This window comes from Benincasa hispida, chromosome 9 (assembly GCF_009727055.1).
Source record: "Benincasa hispida cultivar B227 chromosome 9, ASM972705v1, whole genome shotgun sequence".
Classification (NCBI taxonomy): domain Eukaryota; kingdom Viridiplantae; phylum Streptophyta; class Magnoliopsida; order Cucurbitales; family Cucurbitaceae; genus Benincasa; species Benincasa hispida.
In genome coordinates this window covers 70,879,169-70,896,183 of record NC_052357.1, presented here as the reverse complement: position 1 = coordinate 70,896,183, position 17,015 = coordinate 70,879,169, and the positions used below count along the sequence as shown (strand labels likewise).

The following is a 17,015-nucleotide window of genomic DNA, read 5'->3' as shown; positions in this document are numbered from 1 at the left end:
GATCTGAGATTTTTAAACCTCATATTTCTTTATTCGCAATCCGATTCTCTTTATGTTTTTAAATTTATTGTATTCAACCCGACAACTCCAATTTTGTTTCTAAAAATTATTTTTTAATTATTAGATCCAAATCGTGCGAAATCGAAAAACAACATTTTTATGTTTTTTTTTAAAATTTTAAAATTTAAAATATAAAATTATATTAAATAAAGATAAAAACATTTAGAATGATAGATGTAATAAATCTAATTTAATTTTTTAAAACTAAAATATGTATTATGTAATTTATTATAAATTAAATTAGGTTAAATTCTAAGTCTAGATAAAGTTATTCATTTTAAATTTTAGAATTTAATTCCTATTGTTTAATATAGTTTCATATATAGTCCCTACCATGGAGACTATTTATTAGGTAGCTTTTATCAAATTATGGGATAAATTCTAATTATAAACCATAAGACCTAAATGTTCATATCACAAAGACTAAAATTTCAATTTTTTCTATAAATTATATAATATTACAAAACAATAATTATACATGTACCTAAATAAATTAATAATAATTTATTTCAACTAATATTTAGTGGGTAACTACAACTAGTTTATAAATTGTTTAAATTATAATACAATTTCTGAATTTTTTTGCCAAACATATATATGAAAACATGAAATACAACTTTGTTTTCATTTAATTCATTGTTTTCAATTTTATGTTTTCAGGTTCTCTACCAAACAGACGTTTGTTTTACTAGTACTATAAAAATAGTCAATCTACACGATCTTTGGGCAAACTACCTTTTTAGTTTCCAAGTTTTGAATAATAGGTGCATTTAGATATGAGTTTTTAAAATATACCCTTTTAGTCTATGACTTTTAAGAATTTGTGCATTTTGTTCCTAAGTTTTTAAAGTATATCTTTTTAGTTCTTGGGTTTTTAAGAATATGTTAACTTTATAGTTATATTAAATTTTGAATTACAAAAATACGTTCAAAAGATGGTTTTAGAGAGAAGGTGTAATCTTTAATAAATAATTTTTAATTTAAAATAATAATAATAAAAAATAGTGTTGAGACCTTTTAAATCTATATTTAAAAATTCAAAAACTAGAAAGATATATTTTGAAAACTTATGGACCAAATGAACCTATTCTAAAAAATTCGGAGACTGTGAATGTATGTTTTAAAAACTAAAGGACCAAATGCACTTAGTTTTCAAAACTCGAAGACTAAATACGTCATTTTCCCTTGATCTTTCCTCCATTTTTGTATTAAAATTTTGCCCGTATATTCAAATATCTTTGTTGACATTTCTACATTTTCACTTATTTAACATCGATATGATGGTTGAATTAATATTAACATTATATACAAAGTACATTTCTGATCTATGAATTTTCTACGAATTAACAATTTGATCCCTAAATTTCAATTTGTAATAATTCAGCACATGTTCCTCTAAATTTGTTACAATTCAACTAGTCCCTCTCATGAAAACTAGATTCAAAATTAAGGGTCTGATTTTATTACGTAACTTATTTATAGTTTGTAAAAAAAAAATGATCTCTAATCATTTTGTGATTCGTTTGTATAAAAAATTATTAAATATTATAAAAAAAGTACCATTATTAAATTATTATTTATTAAAATTTATCAACTAAATTATTATAAATTTTAAAAAACAGAATCTTACGATGATTTAGGACTGAAAGTGTTTTTAAGAAATAAAATGTTACAATGTAGGTATAATATAAAAAATAAGTATGTCAAGTTTGTTTAAAAAACAATTCATTAATTTACATATTTTTAATACTTTTTTTTTATAATTTTTCCATAAACATCTATCAATTAGCTTAGTAGATTCTTGTTGAATCTTTTAATTTGGTCGTTTTGATAAAATTTAAAACCAACCTACAAAGTTTTATATTTGATGCCTTTTTAATTATATATTTTCCTAATAAATTTTATAATTGGATCTCAATTTTAAAAGTAGCCCAAAAATACGCTAATATGCTGAATATAAACTATTATAAATTAACTTTTTATTATATTTTGTGTAATAAAAATTGTATAATATGTATATATGTAATTTAACAAAACCAAATAAAGTTTGTAACATATAATACTATATTTATTATTGAGTTGTTTAAATATTGAAAAATGAATCGAACTATTTATAAAATATAGTAAAATTTTAGAACCATCAATGATAGATACTGATAGACACTGATAATGTCTATCAACGTCTATTATTGATAGTTCTAAAATTTTTCTATATCTTGTAAATATTTTCAACAGTTTTACCATTTGAAGTAATTTTCCTTTATTTTATTATTGTTTATTTTTTAAAATATAGTTGTATCATTTAAATTTTCAAATCTAAATTTCGAACGCATTGAAAATATAAAATAGAAATTAGATTATCTAAAAAAAACAGGTGTGTTCTTAAATTATCAAGTAAACATTCTAAATAAAATTTTCCAAAAATTATTCAAAATAAACTATTATGATTTGGACTAAGAGTCATTTTCTAATTACTGTTAAATTAGTTGGAAGATTTAAATTTTTACAGGAAGGCTGCTTAAAGGCTGTTTATAATTTATATTTTTAAGTACGAAAATATGCAGGTGTTAAAAACGTTGTCTTTTTTTTTCTTTCGTTTTATACATGTTTAACCAAACAAATTATATTTTGAATTTTCATCCAATCTTTTCCGTCAAACTTAGTAAGCGAAAATGAATCAATTTTCTTTGACCCAAGAAAAAAGGAATTACCTTGTAAATATATATATTTTTTCTCTTAAATCAACGCTGACATCAATTCGCAAGGAAACTTACTTCTCTTGAAATGAGTAAACAAACTCTTGTTTAATTAAAACGTAAAATATAACCTCCCGAATTTCCAGGTAAATTTTGTTTAGTTAATTGGGTTATTTTGGATCTTGAGGATAATTGAATTGTCTGGTTAAGACAACATAATACGTGTTTTAAAAAATATTTATTATAGAATAATTCATTTTGAAATTTAGTGGATAAAAGATTTAGAAATTTGGAGTTAATTTCGAAAAGGTTGGTTAGGATATTTTGGAAATTTATTGGAGATTTGGAATTTTGGAAGGAATTAAAATTTGCTTTTGGGGGTTAAGAAGGATGTATATATATATATATCATGTGTGAAGTAAAAGAAAAAAAAAAATCCTTATCCTTTTTCGTGAATCAACCTGCACAACCCTGTTCCCGCTGCTATTCACGCATGTGCTCACTATTTTGATCTGTCACGCCGTCCAGTGGGTGTCGTGTGCCACCGCCTTGAGCCGTCGTCGTCAACTTCTTTCCGCCGTCACTCTGTCTTGGTCTCGTCGGAATCTTGGACTTGGGTAAGGTTATTGAGTTCTTGAGATTTCTTGGTTATCCATTGGTGTTTGAGCTTTGTTTATTGATACCCACCATAATTGGGTTTGAGATTCAAGTTTAGGAGGAGATTTGAAACCAAAAGCGGCCTGTCCAGCGGCTTCGAGGTTGTTTCCAGCAAGGATTTTGGTTTAGAGCCAATATCTGTGGGAGTAAGGATTGTTTTTGGGCGAATTAGCTTTTGGGTCACATTGGTGTTGAAGCTTTGAATCTAGCCACACTTTGGGTAAGAATATTTGGAATTGCCTGAAATTAATTTAGTGACACTTAGATAAAATGTGTTTGGAATTAAGCCTAATGATTGAATTTTGAATTAGACTTATGTTCTAGGTTTTAGTTCAAGTAAATTGTTGGAGTGTTGTTGTTGTGTTAACTTTTTCTGAACTTAATTTGAGGTAAATGATACTATTACCAATGCCGTGTCAAGCGCCCTAGTTTAGAATTATCAAGTTATTTAATGGATTTTAGAAGCATGATTTTGAATATATGTTACTTTTTTTTTTATGCATGAAAGTTATGAGGACTATGAGTATGTTGAAATAATATGTTATGTTATGATTTAGGCTGTGGGACCACTTATGAGATTTATGTATGTGATGCATGTTAGATCGGTAGGGGTGATTTATTGTATCGCCTTGACGTATGATACAGTAGTCAAACAGATCTAGTTCCATGTTTTGACGGTGCGCCATCAGGCCAATAGACATGCGTGAACCGATGGGTTCGTTTGCATGTTACGATTTTTGAATTAACAAATTTAATTTTATGTTTTTTTATGGTGTGCCATCAGGCCACTAGACATGCGAGTTAGGGCGAGGCAAGATTATTCTTTTAAATAGTCATCCAGGAACAGTTACATTGTGCATGTCCCACTAGCCCCAAGCATTCACTGAATGTGATTGCTTAGCTCGATCCCGATAATGGGCTCACTTACTGAGTATTTTAGACTCATCCTTTATGTTTACATGTTTTTTAGTTAAAGGGTAAGGATACACATGGCAATTGATAAGATGAATCTATGATAGTGCCAAAGGGATTAAATAAACGCTTTCGCATATGAGTTCTTGTGTCGTTTTCATGTTTTCCTACTTTTCATGATTTAGATTTTGATAGAACTTAAGTGTTTGAGATTTCTTTTTAGTTATATTCCCTTGTTTTAAATTTCTATTTTTAGGGGTACCCTTAATCAAAACATTATGAATCTTTGAGCTAAAAATTTGTTTTGAATTCTTTATTAATTTAAGCAGTCCAACTTTCTTATTTTAAATGTAAATGTTTAAGTACAAGTTTATATATGCATGAAGTAACGACTTTATTAGATGTCTTAGAAAGTCGGGTCATTACACTTGGTATTAGAGCCCATGTTTTGGACTGTGTAGATTGACTTACTATGTAAGTCTAGATTGTCCATTTTGGCCATTAACAGATTCTTCATCATTGCCAGGTATGCCCCTTAAGAAAAAGTCTCTAGAATAACATGCACAAGATTATGTTGGATTTATGATCATAATTGACATTTTTTTTTTTTTTTTGAAGAATTTGTTAAAGTTGGTTACATTTGATTGTTAGGAAATGGTATGTGTTAGAGGAAAAGGCAGGGGGGGTCAGGATAGCAGAGGACTCAGACACGAAGTCGAGCCCAAAACATGATTGTGCCTTTGCAGACACCGATTCCCCCAACCATCCTGACTGAGTTTACTACATTTGGCAACAGCTATAGGGGAAGCAGTCACGAAAACGGTGCTGAATAAGGTGAAGTACATGATGGACGGGCGAATGACCCAATTTGCCCAGTTCCAACAAATACCACCTTCATAAGTTCAAACGAAGTACAACCCCCGTACCTTTAATGGGTCACTAAAGGACCCTACTAATGCAGAGTTATGACTGTCAACAATCAAGACAATATTCCGTTACATGAAATGCCTAGAGGACTAGAAGGTGTATGGTATAGTCTTCATGTGCACCGATAAAGCACAGATCTGGTGGTAGTCGGCAGAGAGGATGCTAGGTACATGTGATGAACCAGTGACGTAGGAGCAATTGAAGGAGCGCATCTACTCAAAGTACTTCTCTATTAACTTGAGGTATAATAAGTAGAAGGAGTTCTCAGACCTAAAACAGGGGCACATGTCCATTGAGGAGTATGACCAGAAGTTTCACATTGTCTCGTTTTGCTCTTGAATTGGTCGCTACAGAGGTTATGAGAGCAAAAATATTGTCCAAGGTTTGAAGGACGGAATACGAGGTTTTATGCAAGCTTTTAAATCGACCACCCACGTAAAAGCACTTTGTTTGGTAGCCGATATAGACTTCCAGTCAGAGAGTGAGTGCTTGAAGTCATTTGGGTGGGATCCACCTCGAGTCAGAAAATGAAGGCAAATCAGAAGGCTTTTGAGCTTCAGTTCCAACAGAAGAGCAGAACTCAGATAAGCCATTTTGACACTTCAAGCAGTAGGCCCTCGAGTCGAGAATGGTAGAGAGAAGCCAACCAATGTGTAACTCTTGTGGAAGACATCATTGGAGACGATGTTTGGTTGGCTTTGGGATCTGTTTTAATTGTAAGAAGGAGGAGCACACGATTGATAAATGTCCAAATAAAAAACACCAGGTTACGGGAGCCCATTTGCGGATTTTGAACAAAGCGATTTGAGCAGTGATAACTGGTAGAAATACAAGTTATTAAAGCTCAAATTATTAAAACAATGGGAGGAAGCAATGTTGAAATAGGCAATATTATGATTGAATGCGCCAAACTAAAAATAAATTGTGATCGCTAATGCTCATCGCATAAAAGCAGTTAAATTGCATTATTTTGTACAAGCACAATGCGATGGTGCGTCTGAAATTGCGATCCAAGGGAACAATGCGATGGTGCATTTGAGTTTGCGATCTAAGAGTACCTAAAAAATGACCGCGTAAAGACCTTACATAAAGGCGACATCATAATAAAACATGATGGGACGTAAAGCTGATAACGATCAATTCTGGAATACAAATTGACGACCGTTGAAGACCATACCGTTGCAAATACATTGAACTTCTAGTGACTTTCAGATGGTGCAATAGGGTATGGAAATTAATGCCGCCCATCCATGCAATCATTAGTGAGAAGAACTGCTTTGCCTAGAAGTCTATAAATACCCAATGTTACCAAACCAAATAGGGCGTGAGAGAAAGGAGGCGAAGCCGAGGGAAGGGAATTACTTTTGGAGAGGTCGAGAGACTACCGGAAACAACATAGAGGAGAGACACCCAACCCTTACGAGAGCAAGATTTTACAATTCAGGAAAGAGTTAAAGTGATAAGAGCAGTGTACAAAGCCAGAGGAAGCAAGACATTGTTTACTTGGCTTAATACGTCTTACTCCATTTATTGTTTTGTACTCAACACTTTATTTGCAACAATGGAAACTTTATTTCAATTTATGATCAGTCTCTTGGTGACAAAAATTAGGGTGAACGCAATATTCGATGCATGTCTTAAGTTATGCGTTTATTATCATGCGTCGGTGGTCATGTGTTGGAATGAAAATATGCGTTACTCTTATATGCGATGACCATGCGTTCCTGTCATAATTTTTCTTGCGCTCGCGCCAAGTATAACGTGAACGCAAGTTTCTCGAGTGATCCGAGGTCGAACTCAGGTACTTGTAGCTAAATGTATGCGGTGATGTGTTTGCGGCGGATAAATAAAAGAATGATGGGGGGAGGGGGTTATAAGCTAAGAACTACTCCTACTCCTAACTAACAAACAAAGCAGTGGGAATATGAATGAGAGGTAGAGACACGACAACTGTTGAAGCGTAGTAAAATACATGGACAAATAGATAAAATGTGAGGATGAATTCACTGCAACACTGAGCTTAACCACAAGGGCAACCTCAGCCAGCACAAAGCTATGCGATCATGCTACATACACTTGTGCCTATTTCTAGGACGCATGCGATGTATATGCAACAGTTTCGAGAGGCCTTATTTCTAAGTCTCTATTTCTGCTCATGTGCTCCCACACATAAACAAGATGACTACATACCACCGTATCCTACTTCTGGACACATGCAATATCCTATCCGTAGGGTGCATACACCGTGTAATAGCAAACTGGGCTTATCTCTAAGTTCCCCATTCTTGCTTATATGTTCCAATCCGCTCTCTCGAGTCTTAGATTTGGTTTTTAGACTACTCTCCCAAGTATGCCTAAATGATGAATGATGTGCCCATAAGACAAGGTAATCGAATAAACCTGGCTGACGTAAGATTATTCCTATCTCTAGTGAATACTTGCTTACATTGCTTAATGCGACCAACCACTTACACTTCCAGGTAGTTAGTTGTTGCTGATTTTACTCATAGACAAGTATTGCGTCGCTTATAGACAAGTGTTGCTATAGCTACACACTAAGCAAATAAGGTTTTCTCACAACACTCGCGCAACGCACACCTCCCGATGGTTTGCTACATGCTTCATATTCCTATGCCGCATGATTAAGTATGCGATACTCTAACAGTCTCACTAAGTGATGCAATGAAAGTTAGGAATGCTAAGTAAATGAAGATGGAGATGGAGTCGAAGGAAAATATAGAAAATGTATTGATCACAAAATGTATTAATTCCTTAAGCAAAAATGTAATACAATACAATATAAGGAAAGAAGAGAAAATGGAAAGGCTAGTTGGAAGCAATGTCTTGCTTCCAGCAGATGTGTGTCAAGGCTGCCGGTAGTGCCATGGATGGGTGGTGGAGAAAACTCTCTCGAGCTCTACCTCCAGTGAAGGCTCCGGTCGTCACTCTGAATGGATGAAGGAGGTGAAGAACTCTCAAGCTTTCTTCTCACGCTTTTGTCTGGATCACAAGGATCCACCTGAAGGTAGAAACTTGGATATCTGAAATTTTGCTCAGCAGCTTCAATTTAGCTTCAATTTATAGAGCTTGATCACTGACGGCATTAATGGACCTGCTCTGAATCTGACACTCGCGGCGCGATGGTCCTTTTCTGAATCTCCGCTGCTAACGGCGTGGTAGGTGAAATGTCAACATCATCTTTTGATACTCCTGAGATATGCGTTCATGTTGCATTTCACCAACCTTGTGATCATCCCTATATTATGGTTATTATTATGTAGCCGCAATCTCTCTACGATGACCACATTCGCTTGATGGCCGCAACTTCCATGTGATGGACGCATAGCTGTCTCTTATACACATCTAGATGTGTATAAGAGACAGCGATGGTCCTTTTCTGAATCTCCGCTGCTAACGGCGTGGTAGGTGAAATGTCAACATCATCTTTTGATACTCCTGAGATATGCGTTCATGTTGCATTTCACCAACCTTGTGATCATCCCTATATTATGGTTATTATTATGTAGCCGCAATCTCTCTCCGATGACCCCATTCGCTTGATGGCCGCAACTTCCATGAGATGGACGCATGCGGTTGATGGCCGCAACATCTATGCGATGACCACATTCGCTTGACAGCCGCAACTTCAATGCGATGGACGCATGCGTTAATGCAACATCCATGCGTTGAACGTATGCGTTCGCCTCTACAATGGAGAGATCCCCGCATGCGGTCGTCTTTGCGATAGCCTCTCTTCCGCGCATGCGATCGCTTTTTGCGGTTGCTATAAAAATAATCAATTAAACCCATAATAACGTATAATAGTGGGTTAGCCGAGATTATTAATGCCAATGGATGCAAACTCATTTTCTCATGAATTCCAAACATAATCGCTGCATATTCTGCTTAACAACCCTCATAATTCTAAATAAAAGGCCTAAGATGACGTGCATTTCTGCATGTCATCATCTCTCTACACCATGCATGAGTAACTAAATTTGTGAATGTGTTGAGAAGTATTTAGCTGGCATGACTTAAGCTATGCACTCTATGCGATCATCTTGTCTTATGTATGCTTCATTCATCATTTGAAGTACTTGAGAGAATATTCTAAAGACAGAATCTAGGCTTGAGAGAGTCGGATTAGATTGCATAAGCAAGAGTAGAAACTTAGAAATAAGTTATATCTGCAACATTCCATACACATTGCATGCATCCTAGAAATAGGAAATATGACATTATGCATTGAGAAATGTAGTGCTTAATATTTGTGTATAGCATGATCGCATGACTTGTACAAAATCTTAAGAAATGCTAGTTAAATCTCTTCTTAACCCTTTCATTGCATACTAATCACAACACCACCCTTTCATCGCTCCACATTTAATTCCATCGCATTAGAAAATCTAAATTAAATCACCATTTACTTCTTTATCACCATCGTAATAGAATCAGAGAATCCGTCGCATATCTATTTAGTAATCCCTACGTTTGACCCTGGACTTACCAGGACCCTAAGAAGGCTTATACTTGGGCTTTATTAGGAAAACTTGTATGATCATCACATCCACACATCCCTACATCGAATGATAAATCAACGCATCAAGCAGACACCAGCAATAGCAAGGTCGTGTTTATTCAACCACTCGATAGAAGGCCGAGAAGTCAGGCACTATGGTGATAGGTACGCTCCTAATCTTGGGACATTTTACGTTGGTATTGTTTGATTCTAGATTATCTCATTCATTTATATCCTCCGTATTTATGAAGCATGCTATGTTACAATTGGAAGCTTTGTATTATGTTTATCAGCTTCTACTTCGTCTGGAGAAATTATGTTGGCAAAAGAAAAAATAAAAGTATAGTGAATTGTACGCTAGATGTGATCTTAATAGTCTTAGACATGCGTGATTTTGACGTAATATTGGGCATAGATTGGTTGGCTGTTAACTATGCCAATATAGACTGCTCCTGCAAGAAGGTGATTTTCAATCCTCCTAAAGAAACTAGCTTTAAATTAAAAGGGGCTGAGACCTTGGTCTTCCCAAAGTGATTTCAGCTATGAAAGCCAGTAAGTTGCTTAATCAAGGAACTTAGAGTATTTTGGCTAGTGTGGTCGACACTAGAGAAGCTGAGGTCGCCTTGACTTCAGAGCCAGTAGTAAGAGATTAGTCAAATGTCTTTCTAGAGGACCTCCCGTGTTAACTGCCATATCGAAAGATATACTTCGTTATCGAACTATAGCCATGTACAACTCCAATTTTAAAGGCTCCGTATAGAATGGCCTCAACAGAGTTGAAGGAGCTCAAGATTTAGTTGCATGAATTGCTCGATAAGGGTTTTATACGACGAAGTGTGTCACCATTGAGGTGCACCAGTGTTGTTTGTGATGAAAAAGGATGGATCATTATGCTTATGCATTGATTATAGATAGTCGGACAAGGTGACCATCAAGAACAAGTACTCTCTCCCCATGATTGATGACTTGTTAGAAAAGTTATAGGGGGTTAGAGTTTTCTTCAAGATCGATCTACGTTCAGGATACCATCAATTGAGGATTAAGGACGGTGACATTCCTAAGACTACTTTCCAATCAAGATATGAACTTTATGAGTTCATCGTAATGTCGTTTAGCTTAACTAATGCTCTTATAATATTTATGGACCTGATGAACATGGTGTTTAAAGAATTCTTGGAAACTTTTGTGATAGTTTTTATGGATGACATCTTGGTTTACTCCAAGACAGAGACAGAGCATGAAGAACATTTACGGAAGGTCTTGGACACTCTGAGGTCGAATAAGTTATATGCTAAATTCGCCAAGTGTGAATTTTGGCTATGTCAGGTGTCCTTTATAGGGCACGTGGTATCAAAGGATGGGATATTTGTAGTCCAGCAAAGATTGAGACAGTTACAAGTTGGCCTCATCCTACAATAGTCAGTGAAGTGCGCAGTTTTCTGGAGTTAGCAGGTATTACCGTTGGTTTGTTAAAGACTTTTCTCGCATAGCCACTCCCTTTACTCAATTGACCAGGAAATGAGCCTCCTTTGTTTGGAGTAAGCCTTATGAGGATAGTTTTCAGGATCTTAAACAAATGTTGGTTTCTGCACTAGTTCTTATACTAACAGATAGATCAGGGAGTTTCCTTATTTACAGTGATGCCTCTAAGAGATTATTGGAGTGTGTGTTGATGCAGCAGGGTAAAGTGGTTGCTTATGCCTCTTAACAGTTAAAGAATTATGAACGAAACTATCCTACACACGATTTAGAGTTGGCAATAGTAGTTTTCACTTTAAAGACCTGGGGACATTACTTATATGGAGAGGAGATACAGATTTTCTCAGATCACAAGAGCTTAAAATACTTCTTCACTCAGAAGAAGTTAAATATGAGACAGTACATGTGGCTAGAGTTAGTGAAAGATTATGATTGTGAGATTTTGTACCATCCTGGTAAAGCAAACATAGAGGCAGATGCTTTTAGTAGAAAGACAACTCATCCAGCAGCTTTAATTACCAAACAGACTCATCTATGTAATAGTTTTTTATGAGCTAAAATTGCAATAGTAGTGGGGGAAGTCATTACATAGTTGGCATAATTAATAGTACAACTGACCTTGAGACATAAGATTATTGATGCATAACAGAGTGATTCTTATCTTGTTGAGAAATTTCGTCAAGTGAGGTCAGGACGGGATGATGAGTTTTCAGTGTCCTTAGATCATGGCCTCCTTTATCAGGGTCGTTTATGTGTACCTGTAGACAGTGACCTTAAGAATGAATTATTGATAGAAGCTTACATTCCCCATTCTTGATACATCCTGACACCATCAAGATGTACCAGGACTTGAAACAGTTTCATTGGTGGATTGATATGAAAAGAGAGATAGTTGAGTTTGTTAGTAAGTGTTTGGTGTGTCAGCAGGTGAAGGCCTCGAGACATAAGCCAGCAGGCTTATTGCAGCCCTTGAACGTATCGGAAAGGAAGTGGAAGAATGTGTTTATGGATTTCATTGTGGGTTTTCCAAGAATAGCAAAAATATTTATAGTGATATGGGTTATAGTGGACAGACTCACAAAGTTGGCGCATTTCATTCTAGGAAGTTCACATATTCAGTGAACAAGTGGGCTCAGATATACATGAAAGTGGTGGTGAGATTACATTGAGTGTTGGTATCTATTGTGTCTGACAGACACCTTTATTTCACATCTAGCTTTTGGAAGAGTCTTCAGACAATGTTGGGTACTTGGTTAGATTTTAGCACAGCTTTTCACCTACAGACAGATGGGCAAATAAAGCATTTAAATCAAACATTGGAGAATATGTTACGCGCTTGTGCATGAGAGTTTTCAGGGATTTGGGACTCTCACTTGCATCTGATAGAGTTTGCTTATGATTATTGGATTTGGTGTCCTAAATCTCATGTATCTTGTAGTTTATAAATATAAACCATATATTTAATAAAATAAAAAAAAGAGGTATTTTATTAACATTTAGACTACATTAATTTAATCTAATAAACTAAAACCCAAGATTATTTTATGTAACTTAAAACATGTATGTGGTTGACATACAAGTGGATCATATTTAAGTAATAACCTAAATGGTCTATAGTAGATAGACAAGGTTTGGTACCTTATCCCGGTGGCACTACGAATACGACCCGCTTTATAGTTGTTACAATTGTTGTAAAGTGCTACAAATGATCTGATCTTGATTGTTCATGTGGAGACATGTGAGCGGGGGTATCCTATACAAATAGTTTGTATAAGACTGGACCACAAAATGAGTAGTCTCTCTATATAACACCGTTACTAAAAGAGACTTACATTTCACTAGGATGACCATAGGTGACTTGACCTTAATCCTAAGTGAGTTGTGAACTCCTGTTTATGAGGGCAATCCTTTGATATGTATTGGTGAGAGTGGCTATGATAGCCGACTCAACAAGCTTACCATTTTGGGGATTTTTTTTTAGTAAGGAGCCGGGAACACAACTACACAAGATGGAATTAACTTCTTCCCAATCTTAGGGAAAGTAGATAAATTGCTTCCTTTATAGTTGATTATGGGTCTTGAACAAAGAGGCCTCAAGCTCTCATTGGTCCGAGAGGTGTTAGTTTATTGTTGGACTATAAACTATTTATTCATTAGAGGAATCAATGGTACTTAAGGAGTTGGATGTAACTATAGGGGTAAAACGATAATTTGACCCAACTGTAGTTATGAACAATTTGTAAAGAGTCGACTCACTGTTGATTGGTTATATCCATGGACATAGAAATATATCTATAGTGCAAATAGTGAAGCTATCGGTTTTTAGTGAGTGACCGTCAGTTAATTTGTTGGGTTTTATGTCCTAAAACTCGTAGATAGTAAATATAATTAATTGACAATCATCAATATAGAGTTTTTTATGTCATTTTAATAAATGTTATTGATTGTGCTGTATTCTATTTTGTCTTAATAGCCATAAATCCAATAAACTAACATCCAAGACCATATTATGAGTCTTGAACAGTATGTGGAGACATACAGGGATCAATATTCGAGATACAACCTAAAAGGTCTATAGTATAGGGATAAGATTGGGTACCTCATCTTGGTGACACTATGATATAACTCACTTTGTACTTGATACAAGCACAATGATCCAACACGCTCATGTAGGTGACATGTGAGTGAAGGTATCCTGTGCAATGAGTTTGCATAAGATTGGACCGCAAAATGAAAATTTTCGAATCAAAACGTTACTTTACTTTCCTTCGGTCTCTTTACTTAGACTTTGGCGAAGGGGAGGACGAAATTGTCCGAAACAGAGGGGAAAAAGCACTACACCTAGGAATCAACAACACGAAAACTTTGTTATAAATTATCCCTTTTCCTTATCGGGATCGGAACTTAGAAAAATGTTTGGGACAACAAACATCCTTCCATTTTTAAAAATGGATGAGTTTTATCCTTTGGCCTGACTAGTCAGGTTTCTATTTAAATAGGATAACCTAGGAAACTTACTCTTAATCCTAAGTGTATTATGAACTCCTGTTCACAAGGGATTGTTCTTTGATTTGTATGGGTGAGAGTGGCTAGTTCGCTGACTCAATGGGCCTACCATTTTGGGAACTAGACCGAATGGGGAATTGGGAACATAATATTACAAGATGGAATACTCATTCTTGACTTTAGGATAAGTAAATGAGTGTTCCCTTAAGTAGTGTCTGCGGGACTTGAACAAAGGGCCCTACCCTCTCACTAGTCCGAGAGGGATTTTTATTTAACAGTTGAACCATAAACAAATTGTTCATTATAGAAGTGCCGGTATTTAAAGATACAGAGGTAACCCAATGGTAAAATGGTAATTTGGCCTAATTGGTGTTACAAATACTCGTGAAGAACTAACTTACTATTATTGGTCTCTATCCGCGGACACAAAAATATATTTGTAGTGAGAAGAGTGAATACTCGTGAAGGACTAACTTACTATTATTGGTCATATCAGTGGACACAAAAATATATTTGTAGTGAGAAGAGGGAAACTGTAGGTCTTTAGTGGAGTGTACCCACAGTTAACGAAAATTGATTAATTTGGTTAATGAGTTTAGTCAATTAATCTCATATTGGTGAAACTTCTGATTTACAAGTCCACTAGGTCCTCTTGTTAGCTCACTAAAGAATATTAATGAGGAATGATTTGAATTTTTCAAATTAATTAAGGAAATTTTGTATTGATGGGATTAATATATAATTAATTATAGATGTGATCTATAATTTAAATTATGTAAGAAAGATATATTTGAATGGGATTCAAATATTAGATTAATATGAATGAGATTCCTAAAGAGATGTATACATATAAATATGTGATATTTATATGTTAATTAACTTTATATTAAATATGATTAAATATAGTTACTTAATTGATTAATTAATGGTTAATTAATTGATTAAGAAATGATAGAAAGGTGAAAGAATATAAACATGTGATGTTTATATATATTAATCAATTGACTATATTATATTAGATTCAATATATGGTTATTTAATTAATATACCAATTAATTAAATAAGGAGTTATTTAATTAATTGACATCAAGAGTAAAAAGGAAAATACTTGGAGAATGGGTAAAACTCTTCTCTATATAAATTCATCTTATTAGCCCATTTAGGGCAAACTTTCTTTTGGGAAAAAACATACTCTAGCCACCAAATTAATTCCTCTGTATACTCTCTTTACAGTTTCTTTACCTCTTCCTCTTCCAAGGGTTGAAGAACACTCATCCAACTCTTGGAATCCTAGAGAATAAGAGGAATTTTGAAAAGCTTGGGAGTCTACGAAGGTAAGAATCATTCTTCCCTTTTACTTTTCCTTTATAATGCATGCTAATTATGTTGCTTATCCTATTCTACTCTGTTTTAGCTTGCTGTTTTTGTTTCTCGAATGCATAACATCCTCACACTTGCGCTCGGGATTCGATTCCCTATAATTGGTATCAAAGCCAATTTCTTGAATTTTATTTTTCACATTTTGGAAACAAAAATCAGTGTAGAAATGTCGGTTTTAATCTACATTTTGAATTTGAGGTTTGTAATATTGGATGTTTACATTGTTGGCACTTAGCTTTACGTTTTAATCCGATTAAAATATAAGGGCTCATTGTTTTTTGGCATTTATGTTTTGCTATCAAGCCTGTAAGTCCGTGTCGATCAAGGAGTAAGAGTTATTGAAGAGATCAGTGGAAAAATGGAAGTTTTCGATCTAAGTTCAAAGCAAAATGAAGCAAAATGGAACATCCATAGCGTTGCAACGTTCCGAACTTCACAGGCGCACGCCGAGGAGTTCGACGATTGTCGGTTCGAACCTCCCCTCCAGTGTTTGCAATAGTTTTTCTTGATTTTATTAATTTTATTTCTTTATATTAATTAAATTAATGTAAATTAGTTATATTAACTTCATTAAATATTTACGGTGCCAAAATTTGGCCCAATATTTACTGTTTATTTTAATTTTTTATGCATTGGATGTATATTTAAATTAATGTTTGAATTTATATTACATAATGCACGTCATATAGATTCAAAATGCCACCTTATGATAAATATATTCATGCATCATGATTAAATATAATTTTTTTTTTTATATATATTTTATGGATGCATGAGTTTATTAGCATGTCCATGTATCATAATATAAATGTTAGTTTTGATGTATAATTAATTAAGCATGTTCATGCATCATACAATGTTATAAGTTATAATGTATAGTAGAATGATGAATATGTATGTTTAATTTTCATGGATGACAAATATAAATGTTATATTTTTCCAATGAAAATGAACCTTGCATTGAGCATGACACTACTTAGATAAATATGATTGTTATATTTGATCAACGTCATTATATGCAAATTATAAAGTTTAATATGGCATTAAAATATAAGTATTATATGTTTAATGGGATACATTAAAATCTATAATCAAGAGTTGAATGTAAACATATGTCCAAATTATTTTTAAATGGTTTAAAATCAAGTCACCTAGACTAATATTGGAAGTATTTCTAATGATATTAGAAATAGGTTAATCTTTTAATTTGTTTTAATAGGATTAAAATGAATTCCATTAAAAGATTAAATTGATAAAATAATTACCCATAAGGGACCTTTGTTTGAGGAACGTTCTATCTAGGCAGGGGTATTTAAGCTGACGAAAACGGAACACCTCCATCTAGGAACCGACCTGGAAGGTGAATTGGAAAAATATTT

The 17,015-nt window shown here is 34.1% G+C and overlaps 1 long non-coding RNA gene across 3 annotated transcripts; it reads left to right on the top strand.

Moving 5' to 3' along the window:
• Window positions 1-3,182: 3,182 nt before the first annotated feature.
• Window positions 3,183-16,297, top strand: LOC120085512. Of its 3 annotated transcripts, none has more exons than XR_005483977.1 (5): window positions 3,183-3,373; window positions 3,467-3,633; window positions 9,797-9,936; window positions 15,490-15,590; window positions 15,940-16,297. It is a non-coding gene; the product is annotated as an uncharacterized LOC120085512 (long non-coding RNA). The 3 variants fall into 3 exon arrangements; XR_005483976.1 differs by having other exon boundaries at window positions 9,763-9,936; XR_005483978.1 differs by lacking the exon at window positions 9,797-9,936.
• The last annotated feature ends 718 nt before the right edge of the window (window positions 16,298-17,015 follow it).